Genomic DNA, 15,439 nt, shown 5'->3' on the forward strand with positions numbered 1-15,439 from the left:
ACATATATGTTTTGGTTTGATAGTTTTCAAGTTTTAATATGAAACAATTTAATATAATTAGAAACATATTTTTGTTTCATACTTATATGCATATATATGATTTCATCAATATCAATTTTATTTAGTTCAATGAAATCATGTTTTAGTGCATTATATGGGTATTTTGAAAAATACTACATTCATTGTTTATAGACTTCATAATAATAGTTTACATCTTTTTTCAAGTCTATAAAATCATTTTGTAATGTTTCAAAACATGGTTTAGCCAAAATATCAAAATCCATATGTTTACATTTTTGTGTTTTGGCCTATTTTGTAAAATGATGATATTTTTCATTTGGGAAGTCCTTTTTGGAAACCAGTTGTTGTAGCATGTTTATTATCATGTCTACAATCATTCCCCAAAGTTTTACATTTTTTGGAATTTATTTGATATTTTTAAACAGGGTTTCAAAATCAGAATAACAGCTTTCAAAACCTATTTTTAGTCTGTGTCTGTTCGCAATCGACCGCCACGGTCGACCGCCATGAGTTCAAAACTTAGTTTTTGTCTTGTTGGCTCACGGTCGACCGTGGTGGTCGACCGTAGCAAGTCCAAAGACTTTCGCGGTCGACCGTCGCTTGTCCAGAGTCATTAGTTCTGCTTTTTGTTGCTCGCGGTCGATCGTCGCGGTCGACCGCCGCACTGTTATATCAGTTCTAACAGCTAGTTTCTAGAGCCGTTGCTGAGTTGGTTTTTTGGTCTTTTCTTGGTTTTCTCTTGGCTTTGGGGTTTCATATAAATACCCCCTTATACCTCAGTTCTTATAGCAATCCAAGAAGTTTTTAAACAAGAGTTTAACAAGGGTTTAAGTTTGTTTAAAGTGTGCTTATAAGCTTTTAAGCATTTGAGTGTTTCGGTTTTGTGAATCAATTCCACAAGAGCTTGAGAAGATCATCTATTAAAGTTTGAGCTTCCAACTATTCTCTCTCCACCTCTTGATCTATTGAGAAGATTTCTAAACTCTTATCTAGAAGTTTGAGCTTCCAACTATTCTCTCTCCACCTCTTGATCTATTGAGAAGATTTCTAAACTCTTATCTAGCTTTACATTTGCATAGTTATTTGATTATCTTTCTTTAAAGCTAGTTTTTATATTGAGTTTAGATTTTATTTTATTTACTCTCATTGTTACACACACCCACGAGCTTATCGTATTTTCATACATAGTATATTTGGGTTGGTGAGAGTTGTAACAATTGAGTGTGAGCTTTCATTGTGTTCTCATCCATAGTAGAGAACAAACATTTATTGTATTGAGCCTAGTTGTAAGGATACACTTTGTAATACACTTGTACACTGAGAGAAGTGTATGGCGAGAGTCGGGGATCGTCCCAAGAGGAGTGGCGTCGGTTGACGAACCTAGGGAGAGGTTGTATCCGAGCACTTGAGGGAGACACGTCTAGTTCAACACTTGAGAGGGTGTAGAGTAGGATTACAAGAGTGTGTTAGTTGTAGAGTTTTCGATAAACTAGAAAACTGTATTATGTGGTGTAAACGTTATTCGGGTGAACGTAGAAAATCCGGTTGTGATAGTGGATTTCTCCCCAGGAGTGGGGAGCGGAGACGTAGGACGGAAGGTCCGAACTCCGTGATCATTTGATTGTGTTTGAGTGTGCTTTGGCGTTCATTTATATTTGTGCTCATTGCTCATATCGCCTTTGTCTTATTATCTAGCTTGTCCACTACATTGTTTACGTTTGTTTATGTTACCCTTGTGTTTATATATCCCTGCATATATATTTCATCATATACCTCTTTGCTAGGATATATCTCTTTGATCATATTGCATATTCTTGCTCATATCGATATATCTCTTTGATCATATTGCATATTCTTGCTCATATCATATTGTATATCTATCTTGCAAGAATAACTTGTTAATCTTGCTCATATCATATTGTATATCTATCTTGCAAGAATAACTTGTTAATTAATTTTAATTGGCATAAAATGGATTAGATTAGCATAAGACCCTAATCACTCCCCCCTAGGGTCTAACAGTTATTCCTCACCAGTTTCTTCGAAGACGATATATAAGTCTCTGTTCCTTCTCTCCTTGCCACTAAACAAAAGAAGGAAGAGTCTATCAAAGCCTTCGTTGAAAGATTCCGAAGCATGCCTTTACTATAACGCCTCTCATGGAGGTACATAAAAATTTGGATATAACCTGTCTCTAGTAAGAAGGGTCGACCTACTTAATCTTTATGTACATCACAATATATATATACTGAAGGGCGAAAAAATAAAGCAGTGGAGATATATAAGCAATACTCAGGATCACAAGGTTGATGGCAGAGTATATAGAATACCAGAATAGAAGAAAACTAAAGGGAACAACAAAATATTATAATATGGTATATCTACAAATATTAGTACATGTTTAATAAGTCAAAAGTACTACAAAAGTGATTATAAATTAACTCCTACTAAGATTTTCCTCTCAGAGCTAATCTTCAATTTTAGGGTCTGTAATCCCCTTATCCTTACTGATTGTATGACTTGTGAATGGATATAGAAACAATAGGGGTGAGCCTAAGGCCCAATAGATAATCATAAAAATTTGGGGTACAACATAAGGGGATGAATAAAAAGGATAGTCATAGATAATTAAACTTGAACAAAGGGATCTAAACATTAAGTTACCATACTTATATCATGATCATTGATCGAAATGAAATAACATGTCATTATGAATAATCAAGGTCTAATACTCAGGATTCTAAACGCCCTAATCATAGGATAATTAATAAATCATGTATAACTTTATACACCCATCAGTGAACATCCTCACACAGGGCATTGTCCCCACCAGGACCCATTACTATTACCACCCACGAGTGAAGCTTACTTCACACAAGGCATTATTCATGAATATAGACTATCAATCATCAACAAAGAAAGGAATACTATCATTATCAATAGTTGAATCATCGAAGCAAGTCGGATTGCTACAATATAATCATTCAAGGATATCAAAGGTATAAAACTGAAATAAACAGCATTAGGATAGCAATGGTTAAGCAATCAACAAAGAGCCTACGCATGAAGAGAATCAAATAGGAATATTATGAAAGTGATGAGATATACAACTTAGCATGGAAAACTAACTCTTAGGAATTTCAAGAAGTAATTAATCGAACTCTCAAAGACTTGAGATGAGACAACGAAAGGGTACCTACCGATTATGCCAGGATCCTCTCGACCAATGAATGAATCCAAGACTCTCTGTCCTATATACACATACATGTATACCCACATGAGATTCTAAATGCTATGTCTTTTATAATTTTTCTAACTTAAAATTTATACCATGGTATAAGCTACACTCTAGACGATTACATCCAATATTTCTAATATGCACAACAGCAAAAGTAATGTACATGTAGCAGCTTGGGGTGAATGGATGGTAGAGTAATGGATATTCAAAATGTATAATACTGGTTCCAAATAACTTTAATATGAGTCTACTTTTATAATGTAAAACATTACATAATTACATGGTGTATAGTAAGAGTTATGTTCTTAGCAAACTACACCTATCAGAACTGCAGGAGAAAATAGAGATTGTTATCTGGAATAAATTATTCATTTCGAATAGTTAACATTACACAAATAAGCTCATATTTGATATATAAGTAATATGATGGATTAGCTTCCAAGTCCCATAAGTTTCATCAAATGTTTATTTTTATAATGCATGTTATACGCAAAATAATACAAGGGGGAAGACATGAATTGCCAGTGCATATGCTATATATAAACTAGGCTTAGACTTATCCAATATTATCCAAATTAATTCCAACTTGATCCAACAGAAATATGATTAAGTCTAGTTCTATGAATAAAAAGAATCTCATGCATGCATGGTATATATTAAGATTTATACTCTTTACAATGGACATAACTCAAGCAAACTATTTCAGACACATTCATTGAGTTTAACCATGATTTTGAACTAGTAATTGATCTTAGAATTAAACAAAAGAGGTCTCAAATGAATTCTATGGAAGTTTAGTTTCTAAAATAGAAAGAATATCGACATTTGAATATATACAAAGAATGTTATGTTCTTTTTATTGGTAGGGTATCTTGCTAGAAATTTCTGTACGAAATTCTATTTTAAGATAAAATTGACATGCAAGCCCTAAAATGTTACGTGCAAGACCCCAAGTATAATATAACTAAAATTATTGATTTAACTCAGTTCTAACTAATGGAATGAAAGAATTTTTTTTGTAGTTTATACCTTCTTAGAACACTTCCTTTCCTCTTCTTTGCCAAACTTCAACGAACACTTTCTTAACTATCTTTGAGCTCACATTTCTTCTACAAGGTAAGCAAGGGGCTTAGGGTGAAAAAAATGAATGAGAATGAGGGAATAGAGGAGGGTTGCTGTCTAGAGAGCTAGCCAGATTTAGAGTGATTGAGAGAGTGAAATGATAGGATTCTCTTGGAAGAGTAAGAGATGGGAAGGGTTGAGTGTTTGACTAGTTTTTTTTTCTTTTCCCATGCACAAATCTCTTGCAATTATGAGCATTGGAAGGGTTGAGTGTTTGACTAGTTTTTTTTTCTTTTCCCATGCACAAATCTCTTGCAATTATGAGCATTTTTAGGGTTTTAATTGTAAAATCCTTCATTTTCTTTTCCCATGCACAAATCTCTTGCAATTATGAGCATTTTTAGGGTTTTAATTGTAAAATCCTTCCACTAACATGGCTAACCAAAATTAAATAATTTAGAGGGTTTCAAATTAGGTATTTAACAAGTGGGTTATCTCTAATCAAAGTTTAAAGCATGGTTGGCTTAGGTTTATATGCTAAGTTTGTATGCATGCTATGACTTAGTTAACTAGATCATAATATAAGAACTAGCTAAGTTTAAATCATCATACTAGTGTTCGGGTCGAAAATCATTTTCTTTATTGTGGGACTTATTACAACTTTAGTCGTTACAATGATTCAAAAGGAAGGACTTTTTATAAACCTCCTTACACAATGCAAATAATAAGATTACAACTTTCTTGAGAACACACGTAGATAGATTGTTTATCGGTCTTCTGCTTGTGCGGGATCTTTACTGGTGTCGTCGTTTATCCGTGGATCACCAACTGATCAGATCCGAATAATGATTTTGTTGCCTCACAAAGGAGACAAGAAATTGAAGTGACTATCTCGACAATAGTGAGATAATCACTCTTCTCGAGAATCACAGCTAGGTACAATCTTAAGTAAAACAAATGAGCGGGATGCAGATCTCTCAAACTCTTCTCCTTCTTGTGCTGAAGAACTCACCAAAATCCCTTCATCCTCTCTAAAATTCATGCTCCTCACTCTTCAATTTGACAGAGCTTCGTTGAGGCTTCAGAATTCCGAATCCATGCAAATGAAGGTCCTAGTGCTGTATTTATATGCTTCAGAAGCTTTGTTTTCGGATAAGAACGACCGATTTGATCTCATCCTTAGTTGTAACCACTTAACCACATTCCAAGATAGCTTAAAATTAGTTAGAGAGGCTTTGGACTGAAGAAATCTCAAAATCTTATCAAAAAACTTATTTCTGGATGATTAACGGGCAAAAATCAGCATTTCTGGGCGTGAGACACACCCTGTGTCTCGGCCTTGGCCGAGACACGACTGGTGTCACTCTGTTTTTTGCCTCTAGCTCTCTCATCTAATCTCAGAATGAAGTGATTTAAGATGTGCTAGAAATATGATGAAGAGATCTACAACTTTTGTCTCTTGAGATTCTTCATATTCGAATCACATTATGGCCAAAATGTGTGAGACATTATTGTTGTCTTGTAGGTGTGAAACAGCCTAGACCATCTTAATTGTTTTGGCTCTAATTTTCACGTATGATCTCAGAATAAGGTGATAATAGATGCGTTGAAAAGATGATAAAGATATTTACAACTTTTATGTTTTTAGATTCTTCATATTCAAACCGCATTATAGCCAAAACAGCTCTATCAGGACCAAGACACACTTTGTGTCTCACATTGTGTCTCGGCCTTGTTATTAGCTCTAACTTTCACGTCCGATCTTGGAATGAGGTGATCCAAGATGTGTTAGAAATCTGATGAATAGATCTATAACTTTTATCTTTTGAGTTTCTTCATATTGAAATCATATAATGGCCAAAATATCTCTATCATGACCGAGACACACTTTGTGTCTCGGCCTTGGCCGAGACACACATTGTGTCCTTCCCTTGTTTTGGCTATAAATTTCACATATGATCTTAGAATGAGATGATCCAAGATGATTTGAAAATCTAATGAAGAGATATACAACTTTTGTTTTTTAAGATTCTTCAAATTCAAATCGTATCATGGTCAAAATAGCTCTATCATGCCCGAGACACACATTGTCTCTCGGCCTTGTTTTGGCTCTAACTTTCACGTTTGATCTTGGAATGATACAATTCAAAGTACGTTAAAAAACTAGAGAAGAGATATATAATCTCCTATGGGTGAATCATATGTGGAGTGGACAAGAAATGAGTGACGCTTCATCTTTCGTGGGTGAAACATAACTCCCGATCGAATAGTCTTTTCATAATTCTTCCGTCATGTTGATTCGTACGCTTTGTCGACTCACTTCATGCACTTGTTAGTGTCAGATAATTCTTCTTAACTAGGATAATTACGTTCATCATCTTCTCTCTGTCTCGAGCTACATACGGGAACCTATAGGCAATTTTTAACGCCTACAGATATCCCCTCCAAAGTGTTTCAGTCTCGTTTCTTTTATAGAAGAGCTTGGAATACTTTAGATGTGATAGGCCCAACCTTCAGTCGATGTAAAAAGACCTGTAATTGACTCCAGTTCTTAACTTCTTTGATTTTTTGTCTATTCAGTATTTTGTCGAATAGCTGAAATTCTTCCGGCGTTGTGTTTATCATCTGACCGTGGTTAAAGTCTCGAACTAAAACTGGTGTGTTGATTTCTTATTTTAGCTTGTGTTGTTGAGTTGATGTTGAACTGACTATCTTCATAGGGATTCATATCTGAATTATGATTGAACTCCCTGGGATTACCCTTTGTATCAAAGTTGATCTGAACCTTGTTTTAGCAAGAATTGATGACGTATTGACTACGTGTTGACCGGCGTTGACTTTGATTGTAGCGTGTTGATCAGCATTGACCTTCATCGCAACACTTTGACCAGCGTTGACCTTCATCACAACGCATTGCCCAGCGTTGCCCTAAGACTACACGTTGACCAACGTAAACACAGTTTATACTCATACATTAACTAGAGTCTACACAGTTTATACTCATACGTTAACTGGAGTCTACACACTTTAGGCTCTTAAGACGTTGGAGCAGGGAGGACCAATTTATACTCGTATACTCCTGGGAGTTTCGGGAATTAGTTTAACCTCGTGTACCCGTCGGAAGCTCAAGGAGATGCAGTTTATACTCGTATACTCATTGGAGTGTTGGGAACAGCAAGCTAAGAATGCTTCGGACGCTCCCCAAGTTGAGCTCTTTGTGTGAGATTTGATCGTAGAACTAGCCGTTGGTGCTGATGCAGCTACTATCTCTAAAGTTGCCGAACATCTGAAGTTATTATCTTCAAAGCTTCGGCTGGAGTTGAGGTTAGCTCAGCTGTTCAAGTCATGATACCAACTGGTGAAGCTGATGCGTCAGTGACTTTTATCCCTTATTATGATTACCCATTCTGTTTAGCATAATACTCATAGGATTTTTAGCAAACCCTTAGCCATCAATAGGTTTGAAGTGCCCTTACTAACTACCGTTTGAATCGGGCTAGCATGCAGATTATTTAAGTCCGTTCTGTATGTAACGCTGTGCTAAGAGAATAAACTCTCTTAGATTTGGTGCTATGATATTAAATACATAGGCTTAATCATCCCTCACGGAATGCTCATAGGATTTATAGCAAACCCTCAGCCATCAACAGGTTTGAAGTATCTTTACCGATTACCGTTTAAATCGGGCTAGCATACATATTATTTAAGTCCGTTCTATATGTAACATTGTTCTAAGAGAATAAACTTTCTTAGACTCGGTGCTATAATTTTGAATACATAGACTTAATCATCCATCATGGGATGCTCATAAGATTTTTGGCAAACCCTTAGCCATCAACGGGTTTGATGTGCCTTTATCGATTACCATTTGAATCAGGCTAGCATGTGAAAATTGTTTTCCTTTTTTTAAAAACCCGTTTCACATGTAACGTTGTGCTAAAAGAATAAACTCTCTTAGACTTGGTGCTATGATTTTGAATACATAGACTTGATCATTTTCACGGGAACGGACCACCAGACAATGTGTGCTAGACGTAGGCTTATCTCTGATTAGGGGTCGAGATAAAGTTTCCCATGCATGTAAAAAATGGATTCTGGCATTAATAATAACGGTCTACCATGATGTTGAATACGTAGGCTTCGCCATTTTACGGGAACGCACTACCCGGCAGTATGTGTTAGATGCAGACTTATCTCTATTTAGGGATCGAGATAACATCCCCTATACATAAAAGGCATGGATTTTAGTGCTATGATATTGAATACGTAGACCTAGTCGTTTTCGCGGGAATGGACCACCCGGCGGCATGTAATAGATGCCGACTTATCTCTAATTAGGGATCAAGATAAAGTCCCACAGGCATGGATCCTGGTGTCTTTTTCGTAGCAAAAGACTAACCGACAACATGTGTTAGATGTATACTTATCTCTAATTAGGGATTGAGATAAAGTCCCCCATGCAGGAGACGCATGGATTTGTGATGTTGAGAGATTGTGTCTTTTCTTGAAGCAAAGACGAACCCGATGCTAGAGAGGAAGAATTCTATATTCTATCTCCTGCTGCAAGAGAAACTCAACGTGGGATCTCCACTCTGAGAATTTAAAAAGATTTAAATAACCCTAACTGTTTAAAGGTTTGATTATCAAATCTGAAGGGGGATTTCTTGTTTATCGAGATGAAATTCAAACATTGGCCCTAACTATTTAAAGGTTTGACCAAAGGGGAGATTGAGACGATCCTAACAGTTTAAATGTTTGATCACCCGATGGGGGTGGAGGTCTTTCATTTATCGAAAGAGAACTCCAGTTTTGGTCCTAACTATTTAAAGATTTAACTGAGTGAGATTTGGAACGACTCTAACTGTTTAAAAGTTTAATCGTTCAATTTGAAAGTGGACCTCTCGTTCGTGGAATGAATTAAGAGGGGATTTTATCTTTGGTCCTAACTGTTTAAATGTTTGACCAAGATAGGATTGGAACGACTTTAACTGTTTAAAGGTTTGATCATTCAATTTGTGGACCTCTCGTTCATGGAAAGAATCGAGAGGGGATTTTGGTTATGGTCCTATCTTTTTAAAGGTTTGACCAAGATGGGATTGGAACGACCCTAATTTTTTAAAGGTTTGATCATTCAATTTATGGACCTCTCGTTCATGGAAGGAATCAAGAGGGGATTTTGGTTGTGGTCCTAACTATTTAAAGATTTGACTAACATAGGAGTGAGGTGGTACCAATAATAGTAGGAGTGTTGATTTGCATAAATCACTGTGTCAATACAGTGGGAGTTTTTGGTGTCAAGTTGCAAGGACTTTAACACAAGAGGGTTATGAAACTTTCAATACTATGTCCGGACTCTAACAATGGAAATGTTGAGTGTACAAACACAGCAGGAGTTTAAGTGGATCAAACTAGAAATAATGTTTAGTGGATCCATCGTCAATTGATTTGATCAGTGAAGGATTAAGCAATCCACAATTAGACTGTGGGGGTTTCGTGAGGGTAGATTGACCAGATGAAGTCATTGAATCTCATCTCAATGAAAGAGTGCTTGAAAAGTCATAGTGGGAGGGTTTTAATCATCTTGTAAATGATTAAATAGCTAGAGTGGGAGGTTCCTAATCATTCTTTATTATGATTAAGAATTTATTGGTTTTAGGTTATCCTTAAGAATACCATGTATAGTATTTTCCAGAAACTTTCCTTCAAAGGTAGGGAATAGTTTAGCCTCGTATACCAGTTGGAGGTTTGGGAAACAGTTTAGACTCGTGTACCAGTTGGAGGTTTAGAAAATAGTTTATACTCGTATACCTCATTAGAGTAAAAGGAGGAGAAGTTTATACTCGTATACTCTTTGGAGTGGATGGAGAAGTAGTTTATACTCATATACTCATCGGAGTCTATCCCGTTCTCATTTGGAATGTTTTACCGTTATGACGCCGGAGTCAATTAAGGCTTGGATTTTATTTTTGAGGCTAAATCAAACCTTAGTGGGAAGAAAAACCCTCATGTGGTACGCATAGTGGTTTGGATCTATAATCCTCTTAGCTCCATCCTGATCTTTAATAGGAGGTAGCTCGATTTTGTCGTTGGTGAGAAGGTATTTCAAGATGGCTAGAACTTCATCATCTTTAAAAGTATACTCCTTCTGGAACCTTGGATTAGGAGTCCTTCGTTGCTTCTGAGGTTGTTGTTGTGACGTCTGATTAACATCAACAGCAACCACAGGTGCTGTCGGCTGGCTTCTCTCGGCCTTCTTTCTTCCTAGGAAGCGCTCGACCTGTTCTCCATGCAGTTTTAATTCCTTCTAGGTGGTTGAGGGGACTGTTAGACCCTAGGGGGGGGTAATTAGGGTCTTATGCTAATCTAATCCGATTATATGCCAATTAAATTAATTAACAAGTTATCCTAGCAAGTATAAAATACAACAAGATATATGAGCTAGGATAAGCAAAATAAACAATGAGATATATCCCATATGATAAAAATATATGCAAGCATATATAAACTAACACAATGGTGAAATAAACATAAACAAGATAGTGGATGAAATAAAATGAGCAATGCACAATTGGTGATAGAAGATAAATGCAAAAGCAAATGTGCCAATGACAAACTCAAACACACTCAAATGATCATGGAGTTCGGACCTTCCATCCTACGTCTCCGCTCCCCACTCCCGGGGAGAGATCCACTATCACAACCGGGTTTTCTACTCTCACCCGAATAACGTTTACACCTCACAATGTTGGTTTTTAACGTTCACCGATCAACGTTCACAATCACTCATAATGTCGGTTTTCAACGCTCACCGATCAACATTCACTCCTCATACTCGGTTTTCTAGTTCATCGAAAACTTCACAACACACTCGGTTTTCTAGGTCACCGAAAACCTTACAACACTCACATTGTAAAAACAAATATGTTCTCCTCAATAGATGAGAACTCAATGTAGCTCACTCTCAATTGTTACAACTCCCCACAACCTAATTATACAATGTATGTAAATACAATAAGCTCAATGGTTGTGTGTGTAAGCAATGAGAAAATAAAATCAAATCTAAACTCAACACAAATACTAGCTTATGGAAATGTAAATCAAATGTATAAATAGTTAGATATGAGCTTAGAGATTCTTCTCTGAATAACAAAATGGAGAGATGAAGATTGAAGCCCAAACAAGAAGATGATCTCCTCCACTTGTGAAAACTTCTTCACAAACAAAACAGCCACTAAAATATACTTAAACCCTTGTTTAAAACTTGTTTAAAACACTCTCATAAACCCCAAACAAAAGACCAAAAAGCCCCAAACAACGGCTGCAGGAAAATAGCCGTTATGAATGAAAAGACAGTGCGGCGGTCGAACGTGGGAAACTCGCGGTCGACCGCGAGGCAAAATCAAAACTGAGAAAATATCCAGAGAAAGCTACGGTCGACCGTGGCGGTCGACCGTGGGAACTTACAGGCTGACGGTCGATCGTCATGGTCGACCGTGAAAGTTGCTACTACCTACTCAGGAAAAGAATCAGGCGTGGTCGACCGTGGCGATCAATCGAGAACTGATATATTGAAAATACAGGTTTTAAAAACAGTTTTTATGACCTTATAACCCTATTTAAAAATATCAAATAAATTCCAAAAAATGTAAAACTTTGGAGAATGATTATAGACATGATAATAAATATGCTACAAAGACTGGTTTCCAAAAAGGACTTCCCAAATGAAAAATATCATTATTTTACAAAATAGTCCAAAACATGAAAATGTAAACATGTGAATTTTGATATTTTGGCTAAACCATGCTTTGAAACTTTACAAAATAATTTTATAGACTTGAAGAAAGATGTAAACTATTGTTATAAAGTCTATAAACAATGAATATAGTATTTTCACAAATACAATAGAATATGAAATATATGAGTATGTATATGAAAATATATTTGTCTCATATCTAAGAAATTAAACCAAAACATATATGTATATATATGTAACTATATATATACATAACCAAAACGTGTATGTGTGTATATTGATTGAGCTTAAAGTACTAACACACATAATATAAAACCTAACTAAGTTACCCAAGCTTGATCTTGATCTTCATTGTAGCTCAACTTGGTAAACTTGGATGAAGCTTGTAATTGGATCTTTAACTTGAATTGTATAGGCTTCAACCACTATTCCACCAACTTCCATTGGATATGTTCGTTGAAGCGCAATTCCATCCATCCTCTAATATGTTGTTTGTCTATAATAAATACGAAAACACAAACACTAGACAAACAACATTAGATGTAAATTATTTGTTAAATCATCATCAAAACAAGAAGGCCAACAATCTCCCCCTTTTGATGATGACAAACAATTTATAATTCACATGCATATAAACATGGAAGTGTATACTCATAATATTTCTCCCTCTTTGACAACATCAAAAAGGGGAAACCAACAAGAGAGAAGAGAGCGAAATCTCCCCCTACATATAAGCGTGGGTGAGTATAAAACAAATATAGGGATTGCTCCCCCTATCAAAATGCCATATAGAATATATGAAATGAATGCTAAGGCATACATATGTGAGCAAGCAAGAAACATGCTAAACACAACTCACATACAAAAAGACAATGAGGACACATATAAATATATCAATATGAAAAAGTGTCTCAAATGTACAAAACATAAAGACGATGTATAAAATAGATTTATGAAATCACAAGAATGAGGCTCATGTAAAAAGTTTTCAAATGAAAATAAATCAACCAAATGAATTCATAAATCAAGATTTGAGTCCCAAAACAATGTTTGATAAAAAAAATTCTTTGTATAACTTGATCAAACCACTCGTAGAATATATTATAAGGCAGAATAGATGATCCATGAGCACAAACATATAAATATCATCATATAAGTGAAATATAATGAATTCAAAGCAACAAATCATAACAAAATCTTTGACAAAAGAATTTCAAGAGAGGCAACAATATATCAAGCTCTTACAAGAGAGGCAACAATATATCAAGCTCTTACGCTTGTTCCAACCCATATAATCATTCTAGCATCCGGTAAACATGATTTGGGAATAAACACCCAATAATTTAGGGGGGGGGTTATATAAACATAAACCTATCATCAAAACAAAACCAATAATCGTGAAAACAAAAAAAATATGACCAATAAGAAGAATTGTCTTCATGTTCAAAAGTTTAAAGTATAATTTTCAAAACCAAGAAAAAGAAAAAGAAAAATACTAAAATACTTGGTTTTAAAAATCAAATTTGTTTTGGTACCCAAGAATTCTTGGTACCAATAGATTTAGGGACATGACCCTTATTTTTTAAGCTCAAAACCCTAGGGTTATGAACCCGTTTTGGCACATGTAGTGCACTAACACGGTCAAAGCAATAATAACTCAAATGACCCTTCCAATTGTAATTTGTGTAATAAAAGAGATCCATTTTTTTTTGTGGACCATTAGCTCGTGCACGGGAATCATTTGCAAATAAAGATTTTTTTTAAAATTATATTACAACTGAGAAACATTATTAAACAAAGGTGGTTTACTTGAGAAATTTGGTAAGTTTGAATATTTTTTTAAATCATAACAAAACTTCGCCAAATGGTCAAATCTACCACAAACATCACATTTAAAAATATGTGGTCTACTAGAAACAATTGGCAAATAAAATTTCTTTTTTAAATCAAAACAATATTTTTCCAAGTGATCAAAACAACCACAAAGATCACACTTGAACACACTAGCATGCTTATGGTGAACTTTGTGAGAATGAGCATGTGAATATGTAAGTGTACAAGATGAAGAAGCAACATGAGATGCACAAGGAGCATTAGAATTCGATCTTATGTTTGTGTGCATCATAGCAAAATTTAGCTAAATGATCTTTTTGGCCGTAAATAGAGCATTTGTAAATTTTGCTATATATGTGTGCATAATGAGTAGATGATGACTTAGACTTGGCACACATATCCATAAGCCTCTTATGATTATCAATGCATATTTTTAAAGTTGAATCTAAAGATGAAATACGATTATTCATAAGATTTAAATCTTTATTTTTAGGCACATATGCATTTTTATTAGAAGTAGAATATAAATAGTCATTTATAAAGGAAGCAGTATCATTTTGTATGTTCTCTACTTCTAACATGGCATTATTTTTATCATGAGTCAAGTTAGTAATATCCAATTTCAAATTATTATTTTCTAAATTTAGCATATCATTGTTTTCTTTAAGAGCAATATTTTCTTGAGAAATGATATCAACTTTGGAAGCTAACTTCTCATGATCGGATTTTAAATTTTCATGTTTGCTTTGCAATTCAATAAAATTTTTATGTAATTTGTTATAGGCATCCAATAATTTTTCACTAGCACAAGCAAGTTCATCACTAGATAAATCATTAACGGATTCGAACTCGTAAACCTTACTAGGGCTATCGCCTAGTGGTCGTGTGCATGATGCTCCATATGAACTTGAAGCCGGATCCTCCAAAGCTTGTCGGATGACCTCTAAGTCCCCTTGATGTGCTTCAATAAATTTCCATAAGGTATAAGCACTATCAAAATGAACAAACTTGTTAGACATAGATGAATCAAAAGCATTTAGCAAATATTCTAACAAAATTTTGTTCATGGTAAATAATATTTTATTATTTTTACACCACTTGGATTTCTCCAAAGTGGGCACAATATAATCATCATCTATAATTTCCCATAAATCAAAGTGTTTAGATTGAACAAAAAGTTTAAATCTAACACAACATTGGGCATAGGGAAAATTATCTAATCTAGGATCAATATTAATGGCATAACCTAAACCATGCATATACATAATATAAAAAGCAAGAAAGATATAAAAATTAAAAAATGGATTAGCACAAAAAGATAACTTGGATCTTTAACTCAAGGTGATTAGACCTTAAATCAAAGAGCACCAAGCCCTGATACCAATTGTTAGACCCTAGAGGGGGGTAATTAGGGTGTTATACTAATCTAAATCCAATTATATACCAATTAAAATTAATTAACAAGTTATCCTAGCAAGTATGAAATATAATAAGATATATAAGCTAGGATAAGCAAAATGAACAATGAGATA

This window comes from Asparagus officinalis, chromosome 3 (assembly GCF_001876935.1).
Source record: "Asparagus officinalis chromosome 3, Aspof.V1, whole genome shotgun sequence".
Lineage (NCBI taxonomy): Eukaryota > Viridiplantae > Streptophyta > Magnoliopsida > Asparagales > Asparagaceae > Asparagus > Asparagus officinalis.